We start from the raw sequence: 20,093 nt of genomic DNA, 5'->3' as shown, positions 1-20,093 counted from the left end.
TGAAATTACCATAGACTCTAAGCTATCTATGAATACCTAAGTGGATAAATTAGCAGGAGCAAGCTTCATACTATGAAAACTCTGCAATGCATCTTCCCCAACCTAGTATTTCCAGACAAGGTGCAAACTACTATCTCTCTTGTACTGCCTAAACTCGATTACGCTAATGGGTTCTACCATGGATCACCTCTATCAGCTATGAAACGACTACAAAGAACTCAAAACTCTGCTGCCACACTAGTCCTACATATAAAGCAACAGCTCATATCTCCCTTGCCTTAAGGGCTCTACATTGGTTACCGGTTGCAAGAAGATCCACTTTCAAGTTGCCTTGTATCAGCCCAGTGCTAAAATAACAATTGATGGACAGAATGCAGAACAATGTCACACATTCACCCCAGTACAGAGATCTGGGCCTAAATCCATCGTTTTTTTGCTCACCATGCAATTCCAGTTTGGACCCAGCCATATGCAAATCAGTCTTGACCCTGCGCCCAATGGGAACAGTCCAGCCCGAACTGCCAAGCCAGGTCCTCCCTGGACTGGAAACAAGCATCCTAGGACCGGTTTCGAGCTTTCAGCCCTCATCAGCCTGGATATCTTGACTCCAGTGGCATAGAGAGCACGGGACCCACGTCTGAGCATACCCGTCCCACTCAAGGTGGCAAATGCAAAAAGAACAATTGATGGACTCAATGCAGAACAATGTCATACATTCACCCCAATACAGAGATCTGGGTCTAAATCCATCGGTGTTTTTGCCCACCATGCCATTCCAGTTTGGACTCAGCCATATGGAAATCAGTCTTGACCGTGCGCCCAGTGGGAACATTCCAGCCCGAATTGCCAAGACAGGTCCTCCCTGGACTGGAACCAAGCATCCTAGGACTGGTTTTCGGGCTTTCAGCCCTCATCAGCCAGGATAGCTTGACTCCAATGGCATGGGGAACATGGGACCCACATCTGTGCATACCCGTCCCACTCGGGTGCCAAATGCCAAAAGAACAATTGATGGAAACAATGCAGAACAATGTCATACATTCACCCGAGTACAGAGATCTGGGCCTAAATCCATCATTTTTTGCTCACCATGCCATTCCAGTTTGGACCCAGCCATACACAAATCAGTCTTGACCCTGCGTCCAATGGGAACAGTCCAGCCCGAACTGCCAAGCCAGGTCCTCCCTGGACTGGAAACAAGCATCCGAGCACCGGTTTCAGGCTTTCAGCCCTCATCAGCCAGGATAGCTTGACTCCAGTGGCATGGAGAGCAAAGGACCCACGTCTGGGCATACCGGTCCCACTCAGGTGACAAATGCAAAAAGAACAATTGATGGACAGAAAGCAGAAAAATGTCATACATTCACCCCAGTACAGAGTTCTGGGCCTAAATCCATTGTTTTTTTGTTCATCATGCCATTCCAGTTTGGACCCAGCCATATGCAAATCAGTCTTGACCCTGCGTCCATTGGGAACAGTCCAGCCCGAACTGCAAGGCCAAAGCAGAAGAATGATGGATTTAACCCAGATCCTTATGACTGGAGGTAAATGTTTGCATGTTCAGCATTCCGTCCATCAATTGTTTCTTTTGCATATGTCACCCTAAGTGGGAAGGGTATGCCAAGACGTGGGTCCTGAGCTCGCTACTGCACTGAATTCAAGCTAGCCTGGCTGATAAAGGGTGATGCCCTGAAACCGGTCCCAGGATGCTTGTTTCCGGTCCAGGGAGGACCTGGCTTGGCAGTCCGAGCTGGACTGTTCCCACAAGGAACTGGGTCAAGACTGATTTGCATATGGCTGGGTCCAAACTGGGGTGGTGTGGTGAGCAAAAGAATGATGGCTTTAACCCAGATCCTTGTGACTGGGGATGAATGTTTGCATTGTACAGCATTCCGTCCATCAATTGTTTCTTTTGCTTGTATCAGCCCAGAGCAATACAAGGAACAGGACCAATTTTCATCAGAAATAAAATCACAAAATACATACAATCAAGAAACCTCCATTCCAGATTGGCGCCCTGTCCCTACATGACCACCATATACAAAATAGAAATGTACAGCAATAATATGCACAAGAAACCAATGGTGCATATATGTTTATATGTAAACATGTATACTTTGATTGAATGCATGTATTTGGATATGTGCATCTCTAAAATGCACATATTTCTTAATAATAAAAATATATATATATATACTCTCATATTTATGTTTAACGAATGTGGAAATGTATATATTACTTATGGTTAAAAGATATACACTCCTTATATTTATACTTAAACTATATATTGGTCATTACATAATAACCTAAGTACATTCTTATGGATCTATATTTATTAAGATCACTCATATCGCAACATGTAAATATGATTATACAGAAAATACATTTGAATGTTAACTATTCAATATACGTATTACTTAAAAAAATCATACCTACATAAACCAAAATAATTAAATTATAAGAACAAATAATAAAAATGAATTAATGGAAAAACAAACAAAACATCTGGGTATGTATCTTTATATTTTTTTATGTTTACTAGCAAAATGAATGCATAAATATTTTTAAAAACATAAATAAATATAAATATTGTAAAAGTGCATGCATAGATGTATAACTTTATCATATATAAGTAAATCAATACATCAATAACATATACGATGAGGAGTGTACGGTTAAGGTTTACCTTCCTATAATAACACATCTGCCACATAGTGTAAAATGATTATAGCAATAACTTTATCATTCTATCCATATAAGTAGTTCAGTACATAAATAACATAAGATGATGAGTGTATGCTTATGGAATTACTTTCTATAATAGCACGTCTGCCACAATGTGTAAATATGATATAACAATGTATGTATAGGTGCTCCACCATTGAAATATTGGGCTATATATACAAATTTCAAATTCAAAAAGCTTTATTCGGTACATTATACATGACCATAAAAGCATTCTAATAACGAATATAAAAAAGACATATTATGGTTAATAAAAAAGCCATTAATTCTTGTACATCTTCAAAATTGTGTGCATAGATACAGTCCATTTTTGATTAATAATCCAAAGATTTCAGCCTTTAGTAAGTACATTAAAATTGGTTAAAAAAAGTCATTAATTAATAAAACTTCTCAAGAGTGCATACAGTACATTTGATTTGAGATAGCCACATCTTTTAGGATAAGGGGCAATTTAACCTCCAACTTCAGTCATCAAGGTGTTCATAAGTTAATGGTTCTAGATAGGAGTAAGCCTTTCTTCTCTTAATGGACATTTGTATAAAATTACTAGCAGCAATCATAATTTTGTCATTTTCCAATCTACAGATAAAATTAAAAGCTTACTTATAATGATAAAATGTATTAGGTAAAAAAAGAGGTTTAGCTTTCAAAACAAGTTTGTGAATATCCCTGTAAAAATTACAGAATAATAGGAAATGCAGAGTGGACTGATGTGATTTTCCGTCGCATGGGCAGTTTGGTAATATATGGTAACTTTTTCTGGACTTGGGAAATACGACTAAATAATGTAGGGTACCAAGCCTTAGTCTTGTTAAAAAGAACCTATGTTGGGTATTTCTCACTTTAATCAGATTCGGTTTTATGCCAATAAAAAGTGGACGCTCATGGTAGGAAATGATTCAGCATCCCTTACCAAATCCATTGAGGCATAAAACCTTATTTTCAAATCTTTTTTATTATATCCTTGTATAGACATAGGCTCTTTATACTCTAAGGTTAATTTACAGCTTTTTAATAGGGATTGAATATATTCGAGTCAAGGTATTTTTCTACTATTGTCCAGAGCCAAACCGTCCAGTATTATATCCTTAGTAAACCTTGTTTCCTCTTTCGTCCATATTCCATGCCATAGAGTAAGTCCAGCTGTTCTTATAAAGTCACTAATATAAGGTACAGACAGCTCACTATGGACTAGACAATTTGGTGTGGAACTTGGAACTGCTATCAAACGTTTTAAAAACGTATTCTCTTGTAGTTGGAGGGTTGCAATATTAGACCTTCCCGACAAAGCTGCGCCATAACATGCAGTTGTAATTGATTTACTCCTATATAATGTAAGCATTTCCCTTATTGGTTTATTTACTATTTTTGTTGAAAATCTAAATATACCCTCGATTGTTCATATACATTTTAAGTTAGATAAGTTAATATGCATGCCCCATGTGCCATACTCATTGAACAATAAGCCCAAGTACGTAAAACTTGAGACTCTGTCAATTACGGTGCCGCCCACATGGTGCTTTTTAATCCCTGTTCTATTCTTGCCACAAATCATGGTGAAAGTTTTAGTCAAATTAAGCTTTAAGGGCCAGATGTAGGTGGCCAATTACCGGTCGGTAACGGCCGAATTCGGCCGTTACCGACCGGTAATTGAATTTTGAGATGTAGGGCATGCATTTACAGAATCGGTATTTTACCGATTCTGTATTTACCGATTCGGTAAAATTACCGAATCGGTAAATACAGACTCGGTAAAATACCGATTCTGTAAATGCAGATGTAGCTGGCACATGTCAGAGTGCCACAGGGCTTTAAGAATCGGTATTTTACCACCCAATCCAATTGGGTGGTAAAATATCGAATCCAGGTGTGCATGCACATGTGTGCATGCACACCTGTGCCATGTGACACACAGACATGCCCTTAGGGCATGTCTGTGTGCCACATGATGCACATGCCTATTTTTGGGGTGCCAGAGGGTGTCAAAGTGACACCCCCTGCACCCTTGCTAAATATGGGCAATTACAGAATCGGTAAATACCGATTGATTCCTATGGGCTGCAAGGCCCATAGGAATCAATGGGCAATACTGAATCGGTATTTACATAATCGGTAAATACCGAATCTTAACGATTCGGTATTTACCGAATCTGAAATACCTACATCTCCCCCCCTCTATTTTACCACCTCTTAAATACCGATTCGGTATGAATCGGTATTTAAGAGGTGGTAAATTAAAATTACCTACATCTGGCCCTAGATCCTTTTCATTCATGAAGTGACCAAACTTTTCTATCAGACATTGCAGACCATTTGCTGTCCATGAAATAAGGACGGCATCATCTGCATAAAGAAGCACTGGGGTGGGACGAGCACCTACCTTTGGGGCATCAACCTTGAGATTCTGCAGAAAAGAGTTGGCATTATTTATATATAATGAAAATAGAAGGGGAGCTAAGACACATCCCTGTCTTATGCCCCGGGTTACCCTAAAACCCTGCGTACATTCACCCTTTAAGCCAAAATGAACTCTGGATAATAGAAAGGTATAAATCTGGGACAGATAGATAACAATATTTTTCGGGGCACCAAACTCAACCAGTGTTTGCCATAGTTTACCATGGTTAACCAGGTCAAAAGCACTGGTGAGATCAACAAAACAAAGGTGTAGAGCCCCTCCTTTTGATAGGGTATACTTTCCCACCAATAAATCCAAATTTAAACATTGTTCTATTGTCCCAATACCTCTTCTAAATCCATACTGGGCCTCTGATAGTATGTTATTGTCTGAGTCTTCTAGTCTTCCAGTGGCATAGAGAGCACGGGACCCACGTCTGAGCATACCCATCCCACTCAAGGTGGCAAATGCAAAAAGAACAATTGATGGACTCAATGCAGAACAATGTCATACATTCACCCCAATACAGAGATCTGGGTCTAAATCCATCGGTGTTTTTGCCCACCATGCCATTCCAGTTTGGACTCAGCCATATGGAAATCAGTCTTGACCGTGCGCCCAGTGGGAACATTCCAGCCCGAACTGCCAAGACAGGTCCTCCCTGGACTGGAACCAAGCATCCTAGGACTGGTTTTCGGGCTTTCAGCCCTCATCAGCCAGGATAGCTTGACTCCAATGGCATGGGGAACATGGGACCCACATCTGTGCATACCCGTCCCACTCGGTGTGCCAAATGCCAAAAGAACAATTGATGGAAACAATGCAGAACAATGTCATACATTCACCCGAGTACAGAGATCTGGGCCTAAAACCATCATTTTTTGCTCACCATGCCATTCCAGTTTGGACCCAGCCATACGCAAATCAGTCTTGACCCTGCGTCCAATGGGAACAGTCCAGCCCGAACTGCCAAGCCAGGTCCTCCCTGGACTGGAAACAAGCATCCGAGCACCGGTTTCAGGCTTTCAGCCCTCATCAGCCAGGATAGCTTGACTCCAGTGGCATGGAGAGCAAAGGACCCATGTCTGGGCATACCGGTCCCACTCAGGTGACAAATGCAAAAAGAACAATTGATGGACAGAAAGCAGAACAATGTCATACATTCACCCCAGTACAGAGATCTGGGCCTAAATCCATTGTTTTTTTGTTCATCATGCCATTCCAGTTTGGACCCAGCCATATGCAAATCAGTCTTGACCCTGCGTCCATTGGGAACAGTCCAGCCCGAACTGCAAGGCCAAAGCAGAAGAATGATGGATTTAACCCAGATCCTTATGACTGGAGGTAAATGTTTGCATGTTCAGCATTCCGTCCATCAATTGTTTCTTTTGCATATGTCACCCTAAGTGGGAAGGGTATGCCAAGACGTGGGTCCCGAGCTCGCTACTGCACTGAATTCAAGCTAGCCTGGCTGATGAAGGGTGATGCCCTGAAACCGGTCCCAGGATGCTTGTTTCCGGTCCAGGGAGGACCTGGCTTGGCAGTCCGAGCTGGACTGTTCCCACAAGGAACTGGGTCAAGACTGATTTGCATATGGCTGGGTCCAAACTGGGGTGGTGTGGTGAGCAAAAGAATGATGGCTTTAACCCAGATCCTTGTGACTGGGGATGAATGTTTGCATTGTCCAGCATTCCGTCCATCAATTGTTTCTTTTGCTTGTATCAGCCCAGAGCAATACAAGGAACAGGACCAATTTTCATCAGAAATAAAATCACAAAATACATATAATCAAGAAACCTCCATTCCAGATTGGCGCCCTGTCCCTACATGACCACCATATACAAAATAGAAATGTACAGCAATAATATGCACAAGAAACCAATGGTGCATATATGTTTATATGTAAACATGTATACTTTGATTGACTGCATGTATTTGGATATGTGCATCTCTAAAATGCACATATTTCTTAATAATAAAAAAATATATATATACTCTCATATTTATGTTTAACGAATGTGGAAATGTATATATTACTTATGGTGAAAAGATATACACTCCTTATATTTATACTTAAACTATATATTGGTCATTACATAATAACATGACTACATTCTTATGGATCTATATTTATTAAGATCACTCATATCACAACATGTAAATATGATTATACAGAAAATACATTTGAATGTTAACTATTCAATATACGTATTGCTTAAAAAAATCATACCTACATAAACCAAAATAATTAAATTATAAGAACAAATAATAAAAATGAATTAATGGAAAAACAAACAAAACATCTGGGTATGTATCTTTATATTTTTTTATGTTTACTAGCAAAATGAATGCATAAATATTTTTAAAAACATAAATAAATATAAATATTGTAAAAGTGCATGCATAGATGTATAACTTTATCATATATAAGTAAATCAATACATCAATAACATATACGATGAGGAGTGTACGGTTAAGGTTTACCTTCCTATAATAACACATCTGCCACATAGTGTAAAATGATTATAGCAATAACTTTATCATTCTATCCATATAAGTAGTTCAGTACATAAATAACATAAGATGATGAGTGTATGCTTATGGAATTACTTTCTATAATAGCACGTCTGCCACAATGTGTAAATATGATATAACAATGTATGTATAGGTGCTCCACCATTGAAATATTGGGCTATATATACAAATTTCAAATTCAAAAAGCTTTATTCGGTACATTATACATGACCATAAAAGCATTCTAATAACGAATATAAAAAAGACATATTATGGTTAATAAAAAAGCCATTAATTCTTGTACATCTTCAAAATTGTGTGCATAGATACAGTCCATTTTTGATTAATAATCCAAAGATTTCAGCCTTTAGTAAGTACATTAAAATTGGTTAAAAAAAGTCATTAATTAATACAACTTCTCAAGAGTGCATACAGTACATTTGATTTGAGATAGCCACATCTTTTAGGATAAGGGGCAATTTAACCTCCAACTTCAGTCATCAAGGTGTTCATAAGTTAATGGTTCTAGATAGGAGTAAGCCTTTCTTCTCTTAATGGACATTTGTATAAAATTACTAGCAGCAATCATAATTTTGTCATTTTCCAATCTACAGATAAAATTAAAAGCTTGCTTATAATGATAAAATGTATTAGGTAAAAAAAGAGGTTTAGGTTTCAAAACAAGTTTGTGAATATCCCTGTAAAAATTACAGAATAATAGGAAATGCAGAGTGGACTGATGTGATTTTCCGTCGTATTGGGCAGTTTGGTAATATATGGTAATATTTTCTGGACTTGGGAAATACGACTTAATAATGTAGGGTACCAAGCCTTAGTCTTGTTAAAAAGAACCTATGTTGGGTATTTCTCACTTTAATCAGATTCGGTTTTATGCCAATAAAAAGTGGACGCTCATGGTAGGAAATGATTCAGCATCCCTTACCAAATCCATTGAGGCATAAAACCTTATTTTCAAATCTTTTTTAATATATCCTTGTATAGACATAGGCTCTTTATACTCTAAGGTTAATTTACAGCTTTTTAATAGGGATTGAATATATTCGAGTCAAGGTATTTTTCTACTATTGTCCAGAGCCAAACAGTCCAGTATTATATCCTTAGTAAACCTTGTTTCCTCTTTCGTCCATATTCCATGCCATAGAGTAAGTCCAGCTGTTCTTATAAAGTCACTAATATAAGGTACAGACAGCTCACTATGGACTAGACAATTTGGTGTGGAACTTGGAACTGCTATCAAACGTTTTAAAAACGTATTCTCTTGTAGTTGGAGGGTTGCAATATTAGACCTTCCCGACAAAGCTGCGCCATAACATGCAGTTGTAATTGATTTACTCCTATATAATGTTAGCATTTCCCTTATTGGTTTATTTACTATTTTTGTTGAAAATCTAAATATACCCTCGATTGTTCATATATATTTTAAGTTAGATAAGTTAATATGCATGCCCCATGTGCCATACTCATTGAACAATAAGCCCAAGTACGTAAAACTTGAGACTCTGTCAATTACGGTGCCGCCCACATGGTGCTTTTTAATCCCTGTTCTATTCTTGCCACAAATCATGGTGAAAGTTTTAGTCAAATTAAGCTTTAAGGGCCAGATGTAGGTGGCCAATTACCGGTCGGTAACGGCCGAATTCGGCCGTTACCGACCGGTAATTGGATTTTGAGATGTAGGGCATGCATTTACCGAATCGGTATTTTACCGATTCTGTATTTACCGATTCGGTAAAATTACCGAATCGGTAAATACAGACTCGGTAAAATACCGATTCTGTAAATGCAGATGTAGCTGGCACATGTCAGAGTGCCACAGGGCTTTAAGAATCGGTATTTTACCACCCAATCCAATTGGGTGGTAAAATACCGAATCCAGGTGTGCATGCACATGTGTGCATGCACACCTGTGCCATGTGACACACAGACATGCCCTTAGGGCATGTCTGTGTGCCACATGGCGCACATGCCTATTTTTGGGGTGCCAGAGGGTGTCAAAGTGACACCCCCTGCACCCTTGCTAAATATGGGCAATTACAGAATCGGTAAATACCGATTGATTCCTATGGGCTGCAAGGCCCATAGGAACCAATGGGCAATACCGAATCGGTATTTACATAATCGGTAAATACCGAATCTTAACGATTCGGTATTTACCGAATCTGAAATACCTACATCTCCCCCCCTCTATTTTACCACCTCTTAAATACCGATTCGGTATGAATCGGTATTTAAGAGGTGGTAAATTAAAATTACCTACATCTGGCCCTAGATCCTTTTCATTCATGAAGTGACCAAACTTTTCTATCAGACATTGCAGACCATTTGCCGTCCATGAAATAAGGACGGCATCATCTGCATAAAGAAGCACTGGGGTGGGACGAGCACCTACCATTGGGGCATCAACCTTGAGATTCTGCAGAAAAGAGTTGGCATTATTTATATATAATGAAAATAGAAGGGGAGCTAAGACACATCCCTGTCTTATGCCTCGGGTTACCCTAAAATCCTGCGTACATTCACCCTTTAAGCCAAAATGAACTCTGGATAATAGAAAGGTATAAATCTGGGACAGATAGATAACAATATCTTTCGGGGCACCAAACTCAACCAGTGTTTGCCATAGTTTACCATGGTTAACCAGGTCAAAAGCACTGGTGAGATCAACAAAACAAAGTTGTAGAGCCCCTCCTTTTGATAGGGTATACTTTCCCACCAATAAATCCAAATTTAAACATTGTTCTATTGTCCCAATACCTCTTCTAAATCCATACTGGGCCTCTGATAGTATGTTATTGTCTGAGTCTTCTAGTCTTCCCAGCAAAAAAAATAAATAAATATATATATATATATGTATGTATGTATGTATGTATGTATGTATGTATGTATGTATATATATATGTATGTATGTATGTATGTATGCATGTATGTATATATATATATATGTATGTATGTATGTATGTATGTATGTATGTATGTATGTATGTATGTATATATATATATATATATTCACAGAAAAAACCATAGGTTATAGACCATATATAGTTAGGAATTAGCATTTACAAAACCTTGAAAATTCACTGAAAAAACCATAGGTTATAGACCATATATAGTTAGGAATTAGCATTTAGAAAACCTTATTTTACTCACACAAAACCATTGAAATTCCATATATAGTTAGTTGCACTAACTATATATCGCGCACCCGCAATCCACTGCTGATGATGTCACATATTACATCATTCATGACATGGTCAGTGACATCACTGATGACATCACTGATGACATCTCAAATGACATCACTGATGACATCACTGATGACATCTCATTTGACATTACTGATCACATCACTGATGACATCATTCATGTGATGATACAATGAACCTCTTCAGACTCTAATATAACCTTAGATACACTCAGTGTAAACAGACACTCACAGACTGTCACTCATCCATGGAGTTACTCACACACCTAGTCAGTCTTGCAAAGAATCAATCACACCTCGATTTCCTCAACTATATAGTTATACACACCTTACTTATTGGAACATATAATAACACATATTTACTCTGTTATACAATCCCTGATACAAGTTCACAATAATCCATACAGCCACTCACACATTCACTGGCTCTTATGCACAGTTATTTATATATGTCAACTATCACATGTACTGTGTTTTACATATGTACTTACTTTGACATGTAGCACTGAGATATCCATTCACTCACCAATACACTCATGCACACAGTCAACCGCCCATACAGATGTTTCCACATGCACTTTTGAACCCATACATCTAGTGAATCAACTGCTCACACATCTATGCACAGAGTCATACACCTCCCAGACACCCACACACACACTCAGTCTCCCATACAAATACTTGGGCAACTAATCAATAACCCATATAGTTAGTCATATAGCTAATGATCAACACATGCATCAGATTACAAAACAACAGACACAATGATGCACAATTTAAAACAGTTTAGTCACTAACCCATGCACTCAGTGAGACACATTTAATCACTCACTTATACAGTCAGTCATGCACCTACTAAATCCTTCATCCAGACACTTATACATCCACTCATTCTTCAATATGTAAGACATATTTTAACTTTACAGAAGCATACAGTCACTGGATGTTGTCATCAGTGATGTCATCAGTGATGTCATTTGAGATGTCATCAGTGATGTCATCAGTGATGTCACTGACCATGTCATGAATGATGTAATATGTGAAATCATCAGCAGTGGATTGCGGGTGCGCGATATATAGTTAGTGCAACTAACTATATATGGAATTTCAATGGTTTTGTGTGAGTAAAATAAGGTTTTCTAAATGCTAATTCCTAACTATATATGGTCTATAACCTATGGTTTTTTCAGTGAATTTTCAAGGTTTTGTAAATGCTAATTCCTAACTATATATGGTCTATAACCTATGGTTTTTTCTGTGAATTTCATTGGTTTTTTAACAGCTAATATCTGTAGCTGTAAAATGTATTCTTCTTTAAATCCAAAAATATATTTTATATGTTTATGAATAATTTTTTTTTAAAATATTTTTTTTTCTTCGTTCCCGCTTCGCGAATCGGGAAGCTTCCCGTTAGCTGACCTTGATGCCGCGAAATAGACCGCGAGCCGGTAAACGTTTCTTTACCGCAAGTGCCGCGTTAGAAAACAACATCGTGACGCCTCCCGTCCGCATGACGTTCCACGTTGTCGCGTGATACGTCATATGACGTGCTACGTTAGCGACTGGTACGCGAAGCGAGTGCCAAAGCGCAGGTTTCTGGAAGCAAACCGGGAGGCCCTGCAAAGCGCTTAACGTAAACACAGCAAGTCATGTGACTTGGTAATAACACTTTTCATTGGTTCATTTCACTTTTGGTTTCCTAATGATGTAAGACTAGGTCATATAATCTAAAATGAACACTTTTGATTGGTTGAGAACTCTTGTTTTTCCCAAATGATGAAAATCCCTCCTTCTTTCCTCACTCTGACTTTCATCATTGTGAGAGAAAGACCCTTTGTGATCACTGAGCAATGGCTTCTTTAGTAGCTTCAGCTGGTGCTTCCCCACCACCTCCACCACATCCAAGGAAGAGTGGACCACCTGCTCAAGTTGTAATTCAACAAGAAGAAGAAGAAGAGGAACAGGAGGACGAGCACGAAGAGAGGCAGTTTTTGCCTGAGCAGCCCAAGACGTCTCACCGGAAAGAAAACTTCATTTGGCAATTTTTTAAAATTCCCAAAGGTCAGAAAAAAGTAAATGCAAGATACGTAACTTGCCTTATATGTCAAGATAGACTGTCCAGAGGGACCGACAAAAAATACAGTTTCGGAAACTACACAATGCATCGCCATATGACTAGGTGGCATCCTAACAACTACAGTGCTGCACAGTTTCGGAACGACCTAGATAATCTCCCTATTATGGCCAGAAGATCTGTTGTACCTGAAGTAACGGGACCAGAGGGCAGGGAGATGGTGCCAAATATACAAATGAGATTTGGTGAAGAAAAACACACCTGCGTATTTTGCGATGGATTCATTTCCTACGGAGAAAGAAGCATCACTCTGATCAACAGAGCTATTGACTATCATATGCAAGTTTGTCCGAAACGCCCAAAATAATAAATACTTCTTTTTTTTGTTTTGTTGCTCCTGTTGAGCCCTTTACAATGAATCGTTTTCATTGCCCCCTCCAAGAAAAACCCAAAAAAATATAAAACTGTTCCGAAAAATTCAAAAACAGTAAAAAAATGTTCAGAAAAATAAAAAAAAAAGTTCTTTTCAGAACTACCTCCCCGTTATTAAAAAATTGGTACAATATTTGGAACTGTGCCAACCTCTATTTCTCTTAGTTCGCTTCCTAGTTCGCTCGCTGGTACGCGAACTGGAAGCGAACCAAAAACAGTAAGTATAAGGGAAGGAAACACACACTTATGTTAAAAGAAAGACAGCTATAGGGGAGTAAACTAGAGATACTATTACCCATAATCCACTACTGATGATGTCACATATTACATCATTCATGACATGCTCAGTGACATCATCAGCAGAGGATTGCGGGTTTTTTGGCAACATGCCTTATCCACGGTTTAATAACGCTGCCTTTTGCTTTATATAAGTTTTCAAATTGTATGAAATATATACCAATAGGTCTTTATGAACCTTTAGGTAGTGCTTTTGTTCATGAGGTCTGGTCGCTTCCATACACATACAGATGCTTCAAAGATGATCAAGAAGTTTATCTGAATGGAGAGGAATGCACTGAGACGCCAGATCATTCACTAATGTGTAGGCACATACAGTTACACGATTCATGCAACAAACACCGACCAAATATGGCTTGCGTGTTGCAAGGCACGCCAGTTCCTGCTATCATCCCCACGTTCAAGTTGTTGGAAAATGGTAGTTATTTGATGCTCAATAATGAAGATTGTTCTGAGTTAATTAAAAGTATTCCTTTTATCGTAACAGTAAGTGAACGGGTTATTTGCTGCAGAAATGTTCTATTTCCTCCCACACATGAACATAGGGAGTTTTCAATCTGGCCACAAATACCAACCTTGGGACACGTTTCAACGGCATGACAAGAATAAGAGCTCTTTTGTCTCAGAGAGAGGTGGCCTTGAGTTCGGCCCGTGAAACTTTCGTACTTCACATAGCGAACACCCGTACACAGGTTTGCCTTTCAATTTCAGCAACATGTTTCCGACTATCTTTAACGCATCCTCCACAAAATCCCTGGCACACTTTTTTAAAGTTGTTACCAGTGGTCTCGTGACTTCATTTGAGAAAATCTTTGGAGTCATCCCTGCTCCCTTTCATTGTATTTTCTGCACTCTGGTTCGTGGATTGGCATTTTTACTTGCATTACCAGCGGACGCTCTTGTGCTTTTTTACATTTTTAAATATGGATGTCCCTCCTATGCAACCTCCGACCCTGCAGCTGCTGACACTGTTCCGCAATCGCATGCTAGAATATTATGGCACAATGCCGTTGGCGATATTAAGCACGGCATATGGATTATCTTTTCGGTTCTCCTACTTCACCTGTGTCCAGCCTGTATTTCACTGCCTGACCTGTGATTTCGATTGGGCCATTGATTTGTGTCTCTGCGGACCGGTTTCTCCTGACGTCGACTTTAATCAGCTGATGACTCCTATCATTACTCACGAGTTGATTTGTCCTGGCGAAAGGATTATGGCTGTGGCATTGATGCATGGACTACTTGGTCCCTGGAATTTACTGGCGGCAGCACAGTCTTTCTTGGAACACAGCTTTCTTGAAAACCCACCGAGCTGTCCTCTGATGGTGATAGAGGATCCGGTGCTGGGAGAGCACGTATGTTCTTTTCCGCTTTTAAATTGGATGGCTGAACTGTTTTCGGATGAAGACGGTGACTTCCTATTGGAGGCTGTTGCAGCTTATTTTGCATACACAGTTATGTCATAGACCTTTTTCATGTTTGATATGCTGAGTACTAGCATTTCATTGACAATTCATTGACTTATTTGTCAAGTTTTTATTATTTACCTTGCCTATTGGCTTAAGACTCGATAAAGTACTTGGCTGTTTTATTTTTCTTTAGCATTGAATTTTCCTAGTTTTTAATGCTTTACCTTGCGGACCGTCCACATATAAACTTGCAATCTGCTCTCATGAGATGGCACTTCTATTATCTTATTCAGTTCGTTTCCGGATCATGAGGAGGTGTCATCTAGGTCCTGGATATCTTTACACCGTGTTAAGTTAGCATGGGCTCATTACCGGTTTAAACGCCATTTTTCCTTTTTTGCAACTTCTGCACACGACACTTAGTTGTTGCTTTAGCTTTCCACCTAGTAGTTCATCGTGGTTTACATGAGAATAATATGTTATTGGTCTACTATCTGCTTTACTTGTTAAACTATATCTGTACAGCGAGTGCTAAAGTTTCAAGAACAACACGATACAGAATTTTTATGAGGTCTGATCTCCACGACTTCATACTCATAACATAAGTGCAACTTCTGCCAATTCTGGGCATGAGGCGGGTTTTATATTGCTTTGCCGAACACACATACACAACAGTTGATGCGGTTCACATGAAGAGAGAGCTGGTGTATGCTGATGTGATTTCTTCAAATCTAAGACACTAAAGTATGGACACGCCCTAAACCAACACAAAGAGACCTTCTTAGCAAATAATATAATATGTGTATTCGGGAGGGTGAGATATAAGCAGCCGCGGGCCGTGGAGGGAGTTACGATGGGGCAGGGAGGCGGGGAGGGGGAGAAGCAGGGTGGAGCCCTCTCTACCTTGCCCCTCCCCCTCCCCGCCTCCCTGCCCCACCGTAACTCCCTCCACGGCCCGCGGCTGCTTATAAGTGTTGCTAACTCTTATTCATTTACAGCATGTTAACATACTATCACCATTCACTTTTTATGTACTAGTAACTATGCTGGTAATTTTGCTACTGATAATATGTGTACTTTTATTATCTAAGGTACTACGCCTGAGAAGACGGCATTAGTAAATAAACATTTCAAATACACATCTGTTCTTCTTAACTCCATGTTCTGGTTTCTAAGAAATCTATAACGACCGACTGTTCATGAGTTCCACGTATCCTGAGGTACTATAAGTTCATATTCTGGATTGTCTAAACATTGAGAGTTTGTTATATCCAATGTGACACTGTACCTAGCTTGCTAAATAGTTTTTGATTACTAACGTGAGTTTTGGGACACCCTAATTCGCCGAGGTTCCAATCCTCTGTCCACAGTTCTGTGTGAGAACAGAAACCCTGCGACAGGGGCACCCCCGACCCTTGCTGGAGCTTCATCACACTTGCGATACAACTCCAGCAATGCGCCACCTTTACGGCACAGATACATCACGCATCTGTGCTGTTTTTGCCCCATGATGCGCCGCATTGTAAATGCAGCACACCATAGGTGACGGAACAGCGGCACAGAATGACTAACACATCCCTGGTGATGCGCCAGTCATCATAAATCTATCCCTATGCTTCTTATCTTGTTAGAGATGAACCGCCATATGTATCATCAAAGTTATTTGCATTTCCTAAATAGCGAACTTTAAGGAATAAATAGCGATTCTTTACCATTCCTAGTTTGCGATGAGCTATTTGCTAATTAGCCGAATGTAGCCCAATGAAGCCCAATGTAGCCCAATGTAGCCCAAAGATGGCCGCCAGACACACAAAAAAACAAATGTAGCCCAAATATCAGCCAGATGTAGCCCAACTATAGCCCAGTGACAGAATGACCAATCAGCTTCGCAAACCTCCGTTACGCGAAGCGGAGCGCTGTTACAGATATATATCTTTTTTTGAACGTTAATTTCTCAAAATCCACTGGAGCACATATATTGAGACCTAGCAAAGGCACATCGGGCTACCAGTCCCTAATATTTTGCCAAGTTTCGTGCAAATCCATTCAGCCGTTCAATTATTATTTTTATTATTTTTTTTTGCCCCGCGGGGCCCTTTTAAAACCTCCACATCAAACCTAGGGGGTCAGCGAGGATCTACTATGCCCCCTTATAGTTATTTCCCCCTTTGTTTTGACCTCCTCTTGTCTCTCGATCCTACCGAGAGACAAGATGGCGGCCGCTACGGACTGTTTGGAATGTTGACAGACGCCGGAGAACCAATCAGCTTCGCTTCACAAAGCTCCGTTGCGCGAAAAGTCCGCGAACCAGAGCGCTAACCGGTCCGCTGTTACAGATATATATCTTTTTTTAAACGTTAATTTCTCAAAATCCACTGGAGCACATATATTGAGACCTACAAAAGGCACATCGGGCTACCAGTCCCTACAATTTTGCCAAGTTTCGTGCAAATCCATTCAGCCGTTCGGGCTAAAAGTGAGGCCAACCGCCCTATGGAAAACTCAATGTTAAAAACACGTTTTGGGACCCCCCTTTTTTCTCGGCCCCCACTGGACGAACCCCCCCCAAATTTTCAAGGGCTGCTCAGAAACAAAATGTGCCATTTTCCTGAAAATTTCAGCCAATTCCGTCCACAAACGCCAAAGTTATTAGACATAGAATTTTCAAAAAACCCATAGAGAAAAAATCCTAACTATATATACCTACTGGCGACCGCCAGTAGGTAATATATATATATATATATATATATATATATATATATATATATATATATATATCTATATCTCACAGCTCCCACAACACCAGCCTGTACTGACTTTTGCCAAAAAATATGACAATCCTAGGAAAGAATTAAGGAAAAAGGCAAGTGGTCCAGCACCGGTGACACCAGAAACATCTGAATCGGAAGTCACTGTGGATGAACAATCGAGTGAGGACAATGTTGAAGAACCCTCTCCTTTTCACGTAGAGTTCAAAGTGATGAGGAAACAACAAATAGAGGGAGGCAGGGGAAAGCCCCCGGAGAGACAAATAGGAAGAGGAAGAGGAGGCGGGGGGGGGTGGTGCCGGAAACGTACTAGGCTCACCACCAGTAACTCGCAGCAAGAAGAATTTCTACAGGAAGAAGAACTAATCGGGTCAAATGAAGAAGAAAATAATTTGACTATCATCAACTTGACACCCAAAATGCTAACAACGGAGGAAGAATCCATCTTGAAATTAGGACTCTCCTTTTGTCCTCGCAAAAATTTCGAATACACACAAACCAGAATTGACATTTTTAAGTTCGCGAGAAAACTTAAACTCCATAAATTCTTCAAGACGAAACCACCGCCTGGCAGGCCTCCGGAAACAAATGCAATGGCCGAGGTTGGCTTGTCATGTAGAGATTTGGTGGGAATGAGGATTATGGAAGGTCTACATCAAGAAATCAATGAAGGGACGGATGGTAACCCAGGAAATACACAAGTTTTGAGAGCTAGGGAGGTACAACAAAAAGGCGGAGCAAGCACCTTTAAACCTTCCTCCACTTTTATGCCTAACACAGGAACAGACGTCATAGATACTTTCTCCGATGCAGTTATGAGAGATTTGGCACGTCTGAGAAACAAGAACAAATATGTTGAAAAGAGAGCCAATTTCACTATCAAACAACATCAAGCCTTGAAGAGATTATGCGAAGATTCCTCTCTGGTATGTAAGCCCTCCGACAAATGAGGAAACATAGTGTTGCTTACTCAGGAACAATATGAAAACGAGGAACTCCGACAATTGGGAGAAACTAATACTTATTTGAAAATAAAGGAAGAAACATACAACATAAGTATTGACGAATACCACCAAATGATTTCGAAGTGGTACAAGAACAATATGTTAAATACCAATGAGTATTTATTTCTAAGGTGTCTGTGTCCTGTCATCCCCACCTTCTATTACCTCCCCAAGGTCCACAAGGATAGGAACAATCCACCGGGGAGACCGATTGTGGCCTCGAATGGGAGTTTGACGGAGCATCTTTCAATGTACATAGATTCTTTTCTGTTTCCTTTTGTAACATCATTGAAGTCGTATCTTAAAGACACTAAACATTTTCTAAACTGCATTGCAAACATTGAGTGGAAGGACAGTTATTGTATGTTGGTACTTGACATTGCAAGTCTATATACTTGTATAGCGCATGAAGATGGGCTCAAAGCTATACAAAGTTTTTTGGAGCAACGTCAAGTGAGGTTCTATGAACATAACAAAATGTTAATTGAGTTTACGATGTTTTGCTTAAACAATAACATGTTCCTGTTCGGGAGACAGCTCTATAAGCAGATGTCTGGAGTAGCCATGGGAACCTGCTCCGCCCCTAGTTTCGCGAACTTGTTCGTGGGCTGGTGGGAGGAGCAGGTTGCGTGGGCTGATGCTAATCAGGAGTGGAATAACAGAATCATCAATTGGCATCGATATATAGATGATTTATTCATCATTTTAGATTGTCCGGTTGAAATGGCAGCCACATACATCCAAGTGCTTAACAGGAATGATATCAATCTGAGGTTTTCAGGAGAAATCAGCAAAACATCAGTTAATTATCTAGACCTCACAGTGTATATAGATGAGAGTGGGAAAATTCAGACGAAACTATATAGGAAGGCCACAGCAGGCAACTCGACACTGCATGCCACCAGCAGTCACCCCAAGAAATTGATTGAGAGTATACCTTATGGCGAACTATTGCGCATCAGAAGGAACAACTCAAATGACATTGAATTCCGTAAAGCTGCTAAATCTAGCATGGAACGGTTTAAAGTCAGGGGCTATAGCCAGGGTATTTTAACACAGGCTCTCCAAAAGGTCAGTAAACTCCACAGAAAAGATCTATTAATGTCCCGTAAGGATGAGAAAAAGAACAGGACTCTGAGAGTGATCACTACATTCTCGGAAAATGCTGGGGAAGTCAAAAAGATATTACGCAAGAACTGGAATATCTTATTGACTGACCCAATAATTAG

Source organism: Lissotriton helveticus, chromosome 6, assembly GCF_964261635.1.
Source record: "Lissotriton helveticus chromosome 6, aLisHel1.1, whole genome shotgun sequence".
NCBI classification, from domain to species: Eukaryota; Metazoa; Chordata; class Amphibia; order Caudata; family Salamandridae; genus Lissotriton; species Lissotriton helveticus.
The sequence above is the reverse complement of the archived record's forward strand: the minus strand, read 5'-3'. Positions refer to the sequence as shown.